Source organism: Vicugna pacos, chromosome 4, assembly GCF_048564905.1.
Source record: "Vicugna pacos chromosome 4, VicPac4, whole genome shotgun sequence".
Classification (NCBI taxonomy): domain Eukaryota; kingdom Metazoa; phylum Chordata; class Mammalia; order Artiodactyla; family Camelidae; genus Vicugna; species Vicugna pacos.
The window spans coordinates 32,492,801-32,504,883 of record NC_132990.1 but is presented as its reverse complement, the minus strand read 5'-3'; the positions used below and the strand labels follow the sequence as shown (position 1 = coordinate 32,504,883).

Sequence of the window (12,083 nt, the reverse complement as noted above, 5' to 3'; positions counted from 1 at the left end):
AGTGTCAGACTCTCGAATTTTGCCCTACTTGCAAGCTGTTAAGTTCGATTATTACAGTTCATGGATATTAGCAGAAGATGTGAGAGTCCTGGGTCAGAGACAAAGAACTTTTTTACTCAGAGCACAGCAAGCAGCCTGAGCTTCATGTTTGTATTGGTTTCTTTGTCCCCGGAGTCCCACAGTGGTGACATGGGGGGGGGGCCCGGGTAGCTGCCATATATGCAGGGGGTTTGCATCACAACAAAGGAACACGGATGCTTTGGACTCCACCTCTGACAGCAAGCCTGCTTTTTGTTCCAGATGGAGACATCACTCACCCTTCAAAATCGCTTGCTATGAGCACAGTGATGAGAACAGGCCAGGGTAAAGGCCTCCCCAGCAAGAAAGTGCAGGAACACTGCACAATGTGATTGCTCCTGCATCTAACTGAGGCTGCATGTGGTGTGTGTGTGGAGTCAGAGGTGGTAGAAGGGTACTATCTAATTCTTTCTATTAGGATCCAAAGGGTATTTTCCACCCAGGGTGGACTTTTAAAGTAAGGAAAGGTCTTTGCCTCCCCAGTTCTCTTGGTACCCTTTCCTTTTTCAGTAAAAGGGGTCCAGAGGAGGTCTGTGTCTGGGGATTGTGGGAGGATGTGAAGATGGAAGGCTAACAGTGAAGAAGGTTAGGCCATCTGGAACTGGGGCTGTCTACTTACTGAGAACTTTACATACTATATTAGATTTCTGTTGCCTCAAAACAAATTACCACAGACTTGGCAGCTTAAAACAATACGTTTATCATCTCAGTTCTGTAGGTCAGAAGTCCTGGTGGCCTTGCTTGGGTTCTCTGTTTAGGGCTTCCCAAGGCTAATGTCAAGGTGTTGGCCAGGCCGGGCTCTGGGAAAGAGTATGCTTTCAGCATCATTCAGGTTATTGGTAGGCCCTGGGACTGGAGTTCCTGTTTCTGGCTGGCTGTCAGCTGGGGACAGCGCTCTGCCTGTAGAGGCTGCCTGCATTCCTCGTAGCTTGGTTCCCTCCATTTTCAAGCCAGTGTAACATGCACTGAGTTCTCACGCTTTGAATCTGACTTCTTGTGATACCAGGGTAATCTTTCTAACTTAAGGTCATATGATCACACCAGTACCTAGGGTAGTGTTTGAATAGCCAGGGGCCAGCAATCTTGAATGGCCAACTGAGAATTCTGTCTGCCACATATACTGCAGTCTTATTTATTGCTGCTGACATTTAAACCCAGATCTGCCCATGCTCAGAGACAGAACTAAGGGGCCAGATTTCTTTGGATATGTCCCACAGGGGCTTTCTGTCTCTTGGAACAAGTTCTGGAAATGGTACTGCTAGTCAGTTTTGGGTGGCATGGAGTCTTCCAGGCAGATCATTGCAATCAGTAGAAGGGACATGCGCCCCATCTGCTGTAAACACAGATGTGCCTGGTGGTTTCCAGCCCTCCATCTGGAACAGCTGCTTCTGGAGTGGTAGTGTTGATGATATTGCTAATAGGAGGACAGATTTAATGTTTATTTAAACAGCCTGCTCCCAGCCACTTCTCAGATGCCCAAGAGAAGCAGTACCATCCCTTGAGTAGAAGTTGCTGGTACACCTTAGTGACTTTCAGCTCCTGCAGTCTCTGCCTTGTTCTTAACTTAGCTCCTGGTTGGTCCAGCTACCTTTGGTGTAGTTTGATGAGACATTCCAGCATTTTGGGCTTACTCTTCTGTCTTGGCCTGTCTGCTCCCTTCTGCTGACAGAGACAGACCACTCGAGTTCAGTGAGACTAGTGATTGTTTTTAAAGGCAGATACACCTGTGACATTTTGGGGGTCATGATAGAATCATTGCCTTTGTGTCCCTGTCATATACCAGGTCCTGCTTCTGTCTTTCATCATCCTTCGGTGCTACATTCTGTGTGGACACCAGCCAGCCTCCCTCCATCGTGATTATTTTACCATATTTGTCAAGACAGTTGATAAGGGTGGAAGGAAGCTAGGGTGTTGCAACGTGACATGCCAAAGGGAAAAGAGCAATAGGAGACACTGCTGAAATCCAGACTGCCCTCAGGGCAGCTGAACCTCATGGTTCGCTTGTTTGTCTCAGTCTTTTCTGATAAAAAGTGGTGAAGGACATCACTGACTACAGACCCAACCAGAAAAGCCCCAAAACTTAGATTGCACCACGGCACCTATCGTCTCACTGTCATTGTACAACGGAAGACTGTGAGATGGCCATTTCCGCTCAGTCTTTTGTGTTGGGAGGCTCGTGGTGAGGCCAGTGCTAGCAGTTTGTTTTGTGGTGACCAAGGGGGAAGAGTTGAGGGTGCTACAAGGCAGGGAGGGAAGTAGCAAAATGGAGTAGAGGAGGCCTGAAGAAGTGGACAGAATTGAAGGTAGACAGAGAAAATGAAACACCAGGGAACTAAGGAATCACCTCAGTCTTGGCTGTGCCGAAGGTGGGCATGGCCTTCATCTGGGTGAGGTGAGGGGAGCAAGGCAGGGTGCAGAAGTGATTTATCGGGGGGTTTAATCATGGTGGAAGGCTTAGAATGTGGGGTTCTGTTGACTTTACCTGCTGGTGATTTGTTGAAGACCTGTGGATTTGCCAGTGGGTGACTTGGGCCAGTCTGTGATGAGCAGGAAAGCAACACCACAGGCCGCCTGGACCCCACCTTGTTCCTCGCCCGACCCCAGGATGGAGGAGAAATAACTTGTGCTTCGGCAGGGTTTCCATACTTAGATGACCCTGGCCTGTTCTTTAGAAGTGACTAATAGCTAATGGAAATGTCAGTAGACAAGCTGGGTCTTCCTGAACTCCAGTTGGCCAGGTCTAAGAAGCCATTAAAGTGGAACAATTTGTCAGTGTTTGGCATCTTTCAGAGGCCAAGCCACATCACCCCAAGCAAGTAAAAGCTGTCATTTGGTCAGGGGCTGCCTGGGTCTGGGGCTGCTCTAATTCCATGTCACACTTGGCCCTTAACGGTCAGATAGCCTGTCCCCATGCCTGAGGCACGGGCCTTGGGTCAGCACCTGTGGATGGACCAGGTCAGAGTTTTGGCACATGGGCCGCTTCCTCTCTTCCTGGGTTTTCTGATGCTGGTGTTTCTAGATGTGCATCCTGCTCTGCTGACACCCTTCTGTGGAGCCTGCAGGGGAGGTGATGGTGATTCCAGGAGGTAAGTGGCCCAGCTTGTTTTCTGGCCCAGCTCGGAATTAACCATCTGTGACGGTATAAATAATTCACCTTCCCACACTTGGGCTTCCTCTGTGGAATCAAGGTGGCTGTGTGAGATGGTGCCAGAAAGATGAGAGAGATGCCCATCACTGCCTCCTCTCCTGCTCCCCATCCTCATCTGTAAGTGCTTACTTGGGGTGGCAGATAGGTTAGTTGGCATGAGTATTTTTATTTTAGACATTGAAATATTTCTCTCAGGTCTCAGGATACTCTATTCCTGTGTTTCCTCCCCATTCCAAAGTTTTACATCTAAAAATACTCAGATTGGTTAATTTGTTAACAATTTCTGCTGTGATTTGGGAAATTGTATATGAAGGTATATAAATTTCTGGAAATCAGAGGCTCTCTTGAATGAACCATCCCAGCCATGACACATGTGGCAACTTCATATGTCTACTCTGAATACCCTGTCACCACGCCAGTGAGGGTGGTGGTCCTGCTGCTGGGCTCAGCAGGGGCCATTTAGGCAACTGGTGTCACCTGGGGAGGAGATGCTGCCCCAAAGGAAGGGGATGATGGGGCAGCGGCCTGTTCCCGCTGCATCTGCAGCGGGACATGGTAGGACATCTTGAAAACATCTCTTTATAGTCTTTAGGGAAAGATGTTGGTGGGGACTGTATATTTGAAATGGTGCCTGGTTTGCACCAGGGATCCAACATAAGGTCATGACAGCTGACCTCAGGCTGTTTTAAATGCTGGGTGCGCTTGACTCCCGCAGCTTCCCACATACTCCTCTCTCCCTCCATGCTGTTTCCATCTCTCTGCTGTTTGACCTGTTAGGCAATTAAAGGCATCGTGCCTAAGATCTGTAAGCTTTGAAGAACCAATGGAAAGGCTTACCAAAAAAGTGGGGGGAAAATTCTGGCTCCAAATTATGCAAAGAAAAGAGCAAAAGTAACTAAATATCCACAAAAGGAACCGTTTCCAAGCTTAAAATGTTGAGAACAGTAGAGGTGAGAGTTTCTTCACAAGTATTTCCAAGCACACACAGTGATTGCAAGGAATCAGACCTAATCATATATTAACTGGGTTGCTGGTCAACCAAGCAATTTAAAAGACAGAATTATAAAGAGCCTTTCAGAAATTTGGCATGTGGCTACATTTTAATGTGTGTGGTTTGGTGATGCTGTCCAAGAAAGTAAAACTGTGTAAGCCCTCCTCACTCACTGAGCCACCTCTGCAGTCTTAGAGACTCAGCAGCTCCTGAGGGGGCCCCCACCTGCAGAGGGCACTCTGCGACACGTTCTCATACAGCCCTGGGTGCTTGGCCACACCAAACTTCAAGAGATGAACCCAGTGTACACCGTAATAGGTTAACAGGGAAGAAAACTGAGCAACAGCTGTGTGTGGAGTGCAGAGATGGGAGGCACCCTGGGTTGTGTGTATGAGAACATGTGGGGGTGCCCTGTGGCGGTGGCTCCTTTAAACAACTCCTTTAAGGTTGTTTAAAAAAAGAAAGATTAATTCAGTCATTTGTGAGGAAAGCTTTTGGTTTCTTTAGCTTCAGTAGAGCTCTGGAAGTAACACATGCTTAGGAATGAGACCTGTGTTTGCATCTTAGCTGTGTCAGTAGACACGTGGCATTGGGCAAATCCCCCACCTCATCTATAAAATGAGAAATAGCTACTGTCCACCTTGGCATTGACAGGACTTATTAAACTTAGCGACTAAGTATTAAAGGCTTAGGATTCTTTTTGCTGTTAAATCCCCGGTGAGGATTCAAAGCAGTCTTCCACTGAACATGTTAATGTCTACATGAGTCAGTGTGTATCTTTACATCTGGTACTTGGATATACTCAGCTAGAAGACCAGAGCACAAGATACGGCACCTGTACACAGGTTGGGGTCAGACTGCCCTGTGACAAATGTTACAGAGTTAAAAAGAGGGCCTACGGGCATCTCTGTGAAGTCACCAGGTTCCAACAGGACCCATCTAGTTAGGGTGCAGTGAAGAGGCGGCTGCCTTAGGACTGTCAGAGCCTAGAGCTGCTATGTATACCAAACCAAACTGAGGAACTTGTGTCATCAGGCTACACTGTAGTCTACAACTACCTTGTAAGCAACCACGTGTCATCAGAATTCAGCTCTCTCTCCCAGCTCTCAGTTCTGCTTTCTTGGGTGTCCTTGCCCATCTCCAGCAGGCATCCTCTTTAATATTCAATTCTCTCAGCAACTCTAGTGGACAGAGGGATTCTCTCTACCCAATATTTAAAAAAAAAAAAAGTCCCCCAGAATTGTGTCTCCCTTTGTTGACTCTGGAATGTTTTGATTGACCAGATCTGGGTCCTGTTCTCATCCCTGGAGTGGTAGGGAGGTCAGCCTCACCCAAATTGTGTGGATTAAGAGGAAACAGAAAAGTGATTCTCAAAGGAAAAGCTGTATGTTTTTACAAAGGAGAGAATGGACCCTGGGAAGGCAGAAACAGCAGTTGTCCACTGTTGGCTGCATTACCTAATTCCCTGAATATTCTTGAAAGGATATCCTACAATACTGCCTGCCCACCACCATCTTTCACCATCTAAAGTCTTCTGGTGTTATGGTACAGAATTGGGTGGACAAGGATTAAGTCAGTTTGACACATGTTGCTTGACAAAGGCAAGATTGCTATATCCAGAAAGCCAAAGTTAATATGGACACTGGGCATTTTAGCCAGTGGTATTCTTGGACTAGAAAGGGGAGCATACCCAGATGATAACACAGAGGGAGAAGAAGTGGCAGTGACAAATGTGGGTGTGGGAGCACCATGTGGGTTGTCGGCCAGGAGGAAGATTAGGGAGCCGGATTAGAGGAAAGAGGGAGTCCCCGTACCATGTCTGTTCATGTTCTCCGTCATGGTTCTACCTTTCCCAACCTCTGGAAAGACAGATTCAGGAGTCGGGGTGGGGCTGGTGGTGGGGAGAGTGAGACTTTTTTTCCATCGCCAGGAATGCAAGAATTAAAATGACAACAACATAGAGAGTTACCCCTGGAAGAGCATTGAAGATATATGTAAGTGATGACAGATATTAGGATGGGAGCATGATAGGTATTTCTCTTAATTTCCAAATAATTTGCACCATTTTGTTTTTATAGTTCTATACCTATTTCTATCTGTGTATATATTTACTTATATTCAGAATCTCAAGTACAACTGCTATGATTTTCCATCAGCCCCAAGGCAAGTAAAGTTCAAGTATCCCCTTTGTCCCACTCTCCATACCTTCCCTTAAACAAACACACACATATGTACAAGCAACGTGTGATGTGATTGGGGCCTTTGGAAGGAAGTGTCACAGATGAAGACGAATCTCAAGTCTAAGGCCTGCCTGTGATGCCGCCTCCCTTAAAATGTAGAATTTACGTGGGTGCTTTTTAAAGCTGCTGATTCTGTACGTCAGGGATAAACTTGTGCCGCTCTTGGCAAGCTGAGTGGGTGCTATTTGCAGTCCTGCATTTGTCTTTTAGGAGTTCAGAAGGTGGAATAGCAGCAAAGGTTCAATCAGAGCTGGAGTGTGACCTAGGTTAGGAAATAATGACGCAAACTTGAAATCCCTGTCCACTTGCCTGAGAGTTAGAAGAGTGCGGAAGGATGTGGAAAACAAGCAGATGTCCTATACAAATTCATTTTTAAATTAATTAAATTAAATTATTATATTAAATTTATACTTATTCCATAAAGTACTTTCTCAATCAACAAGTTCTATCATGTAGAAACAGATGTGTCTGTGAAAAATGTAGGGGTTTAAAAGAGGTCCTCATGTTTTCTTAAAAAGTTTGGATTGACTGTTATATTGTACAATTATTTTGTCCCAAGTAGTGATCTCTTGTAGGTTACCTGTGTCGGTACCTTGGCTGTCTGCTTGTGTCTGGGGAAGGGGTAGGTTGGGAAAGAGAAGTGGGAAGACTGGAGGTCAGGTCAGTTATTGAGCTGTTCATCATCATTCAAAGAGAAGTTTCATTTGGCATCACTGATTTACTGACACTAAAATGTCCAATCTCAGTCTTCTTGCTTGGAGATTTTTAAGAAGTGCTGCTTTCTTCCCTCAGGATGTTTTCTTCCACAAAGTAGCAGCCTTCCAAGGTGGCAAGTGTTCAGACTTCCATGACTCACAATTTTCACTGCTTTAAGGATTTCAAAACAATTTCACAAATGTTATTTCATTTCATCCTGACGGACATGTAAGTTTAGGCTTAGAGAAGCTATGAGACTTAACCAAGTTCACATGATTAGTGAAGAAACTTGAACATGAACACAGAGCTTTTGGTTCCATTAGCTCTGAACCATGTCAGGCAGGTGTCTCTAACAGGTGCCCTTTCAAATGGGTATTCTTAAATATTTGTTTAGTATTTATTCAGAGCTTAAGGAATAACAAATAATTTCTATGAGGAAAGGGTAGAAAAGGAGGATGCTGGAGGTAGCATACCAGTTTTACATGTCTTCTCAGCAGAACTAAAGCCCTGCTTTATCTTATTGTGTTGCCCAAGCATTCTCCTTGAAAGTTATATTGGTCAGGATTTTTTTCTTTTTTTATGTGACTGAAAACAAACAAGCTTATGCAAAAACAGCAATGTACTGACTCATTTAAGGGTAAAGTCCAGAGAAGCATCCCACTTTGGGTATGCATGGGTTCAAATGATGTCATCAAGACCCATCACTTTTGCTCCATGTCTTCTGTCTTCTTTCTGCTGCTCCATTCTCTACTAGGGTCTTCCCACTGATGATGGCAATAGGCTGGCAGTTCTTGGCTGACATCCTCTCCTTTCACAGTTTCTCTGTCTAACAGTTCCCAACAGTGTCCCAAAAAGTTGAACATCATGGAATTGACTTGGGTCAGTCTTTTGCTCAACCAGAAATCAATTACTATAACTAGAGGATTGGCTGCTCTGATCGACCATGCCTGGGTCACATGCCAGCTCCTACAGCCTGCTGGAGTCAAGCCTCATGGGAGTCAAGCTCCCAAACCATGTGCACTGAAGGTGGGGAAAGTAGTTCCCCAAGGAAAATACTGCTTCTGGTGCCAAAAGAGAGGAAATGGAGGTTGAGCAGGCCAAGGCAACAAACATATACTATAGAAATGTTCTTCTGTCTTCTTTAACACCCAGCAGCTTATCGAAATATTCCTAAAGAAATGTTCAGGATGCTTCCTGAATAGAGTGCTGATACAATTTTCTCTGTTCCATTACATTATAGATTATTTTCCTGGACATCTTACTATCTAGCTCCCTCTTATTTCAGCTTTATCTTTACCAGGTTTGGAAATGGGAAAGCAAAAGGACTCAGCCAGGACAGGGAAGAGACCAAATCAGATCCTGGCCCTAGACCATTGTCTGCTGGAACCAGCAAGCACCACTGACCCTGCTACTTGGGCATTCCAGCAGAACAGCCTCACTTGGCCCACAACCCATCTGGGTTATTCTAGGACCTGAGGTTGGTGTGTGTTGTAGCTGCACCAAGAGACCCCCAGACTTAGAAGTTAGGCCATCCTGGCCCAGGATAATCACAGCCCACTTAAGGCTTTGCAGAGGGTGTGTCAGTGTGCTAACTTAAGTGGACTCTTTTTCTATCATTCAAAATATATGCAATTGATTTAGTTGAAAGGGCATGCTTAAGAATCCCCAGAAAGAAACCATGTGGAAGGAAACACACTAGGCTGTTACTAGGAGTAGATTAGGCTTGTGAGATTGGGGAGGAGACTTCTACTTTTTGCTTTATCTATTCTCTATTGTTGAAGTGATTTAGGAGGAGGCACTAGGCAGTAGTAGGATACTGGGTCAATCCCTTTTGGTCCTGAACACAAAGACTGGCAAAGTACCTCTGATGGGGAACTAGGTGGGAGCTGGGGTTTGGAGAGGAGACTTAGGACCCAAACATGTGTCTGCCATAGACCCAGAAAAGTTAAGGTCTTGAAAAGATAAAGACTTTTTCTCCCAGTGGCACTGACCCTACTTGGCAATGTACTTGGTCCACTGGACCTAACACTGTCAAGACCCTATTGGCTGATGGGCATGATAATCACTGCCCCACCAGCCTGGCCTCCTCCCTTCTGTGCAACGTTACAAGGTGTAAGAGAAAAATAATCACTAAGGCAGGGCAGCCACACCTAAGAGGGAATTGCCCAGCTTCTTGGCTTCACTCCATATGACTTGTTCCTGTCATCAAATGTGCCCTGAAATAATAGAGATTTGCCATTGCTGAAGATATCTAGAACAAAAAAGTGTAAATCCTAAAGGCAGCAGAGGGTTTCCTGAATATTTATAACACACAGCTTCTCTTGAAATAAGATTACTTTGAGGAAGTATTTATTTTCTCTTGAAATAAATTACTTTGAAGAAGATGCTATTTATTTGCATAAGCAGAGAAGCCTTTCATGCCATTGCCTGAGAATGTCTGGTGGCCTCAGCTATACTTGGGACTTTCCTTTTTGCTCTTCTCTCCCTCTGCTGATTGCTTCCCCAAAGGTCCTATGTCTATCCCCACCTTTACTTCATCTTTCTTCTCTTGTACCAAGTGAAATCTGTAGTGTCCAGATTGGCAGTGGCCTTGGATGTACCCTTTTGAATCATTGGTACATCTAAGGATGCTGGTAGTTCTGGACCACTGAGTTTTTTCTGATTAAGTCTACAAGAAAGAGATGGTAAAGGGGGATAAAACTAAGTCATTTTCCCCCATTTCCTCTTATCAAATAAGCAAACCCTTCAGAGAACTGCAGAAGAGAGGTACCTGGAGTAAGATGAAACTCTAAACTTTCAAGGGGTGGGTGCTAGAAGGAGATGCCCAGATGGGTGGAGGTGGGGCACAGGAGTGTGGAAGCAAGCTGGGGACAGGGCAGCTGGCCAAAAACTCTGTCCCTCAGGGGTCTTTTGATTAAATTTCCACTGGGACTACAGCAATGCTAGTGCATGGTATGGTGTGTGAGTGGGTTGTCTTTAAAGATAATTACACCTTCATGATTTGACATACTTTTAGGTAGTATATCCAAAACTGCAGACAATGTCCCCCCTGCAAAAAAACAAAAAAACAAAAAAACAAGAAAGTATTTTATTTTTCCCCTCCAAGATAATTTCCCTCTTTGGTGGCCTTGGAGATGCCAACCTTTCTCAAGCTGGTGAAGAACTTGAAGTGGTGTGATCCTATCCCATAGCTCCCTCATCTCCCCTACACCTAGATACCCAGAGATTTCCAAAAAGCTGAGGACTCAGATTGGGCTCACAGGTGAGTGAAGAGACCAGTGGAGGCTGGACGGGGCCCTGAGGCATGGGTGGTTGTGGGATGGGGTCAGGGAAGGGGAGACTGGGGCCGCAGGTCACAGGCAGTGCCTGGTGGAAGCTCACATTTGCAGAGAAGCCTGACCTGGATTCACTTACAGCCTGTGGAATCTCAGTCACCCAAACCCGTCTGGACTAAGGGACAAGAACAGCTTGATCTACTTCTTGGAGCTGACCTCACTTGAACACGAAATCAGTAAATGCCAATTTAATGGAGCCGTTGCTGGAATCAAGTATCTGACATCTCCTAGGAGGAGATTTTTTTCTAAAGCCACAACTTGCTCCTTGTTGATCTTCAGGTTATTCTTTTTCAGTAGGAAAGTATTTCCCCACCCTCTCCCCTCCATGCTCCCATCCTTTGATGAGGCGTGAAAATGCACTCAGAAGCTGCTCCCACAGTTGACTGGAGGGCCTGTGGTGTCCAGGTGGGGAGGTCCTTCCAATAGGTAGAGTGAGGAGTTAGCAAATGAGGGAGGAGACTATGGTCTTTTCAGAAGAAAAACTAGAGGAGAAATATTTGAGTAACAAATACCAGCTCATCTTCTGAATCTCTCTCTAGCTCTTTGAGACTCCACTTCCAGTGGAACTGTGTGGCTCTCAGCATGGGTGCCTTCCATCCTCAGTGGTGATGCACCACTGCTCTCCATATTCTTTTACTTTGTTGCAGAGAACAGATGTCCAAGCTCAGTCTCCTCTCCTGTGTGTCTCTCCGAGGGACAGAGATGGCAGGTTTTGTACTTGCTTCACTTCTTGTCTAGCTCACCTCTCCCCTCCCTTTCCCAGGCCCTGGGGTGGCCAACCTCAGCTAGCTGGGGCGTGGGACTGGCTGTTGGGAATAGAGAAGGATGAGTCCCATGTTCTCCAGGATGGTTACCACACACACTGCCCAGACAAAGGCTGGGAACAGGGCCTCTGGTGCCAGCTGTGGGTGCCTGGCTTGCTGCTGGCTCTGCTAAGGCAAGTGGTTCTCATTGTCTCCCTTTTCCCACCTTGCAGCCAGGCAACAAATGCCCTCTTCTTCAGATGCTTGAGTCCCTTGGAAGCTGGACTCTGAACCCAGATCCACTGGAGTTGCCTATGAGTTCTCTAATCAGAATTTCCATCTAGGCCTCCAGCTTCCCTAGAGTGAAAGGAGGACTGTGAAGGGGGAGTAGTGGAATAGGATGATGGTCTAAGGACAGTTGTTCTGATGTTAAAAAAAAAAAATTACAACCCTGATGGGAGGCAGCAAGTGCAGCACCTTCTGTATCTGCAACCATCACCCAAACAGTGCTTCATGGTTTGCGGACTATTTCTTGGCTAGGGCTGCTGTAACACGGTACCACAAGTTAAGTGGCTTAAAATAACTGATTTATTGCTAGTGGGAGGCAGGGAGAGGCAATATAAGCGTGGGGGAATGGGAAGCATAAAACTATTGGGTATAAGAGAGGCTCAAGGCTGTATTGTACAACATAGGGAATATAGCCAGTATTTCATAATAGCTGGAAATGGAAAACAACCTTTAAAAATTATATAGAAATTTAAAAAAAAATTTTTTAAAGGAAAGAAAAACATTTAATGTCTCACAGTTCTGGAGGCTAGAAGTCCACAATCACGGTGTTGGCCGATCTGGTTC

The 12,083-nt window shown here is 45.7% G+C and overlaps 1 protein-coding gene across 2 annotated transcripts in view; it reads left to right on the top strand.

Moving 5' to 3' along the window:
* The window catches only part of RCL1 (RNA terminal phosphate cyclase like 1), an 81,235-nt gene that overhangs the window by 54,503 nt on the left and 14,649 nt on the right, over positions 1 to 12,083 (top strand). The window lies entirely within an intron of this gene.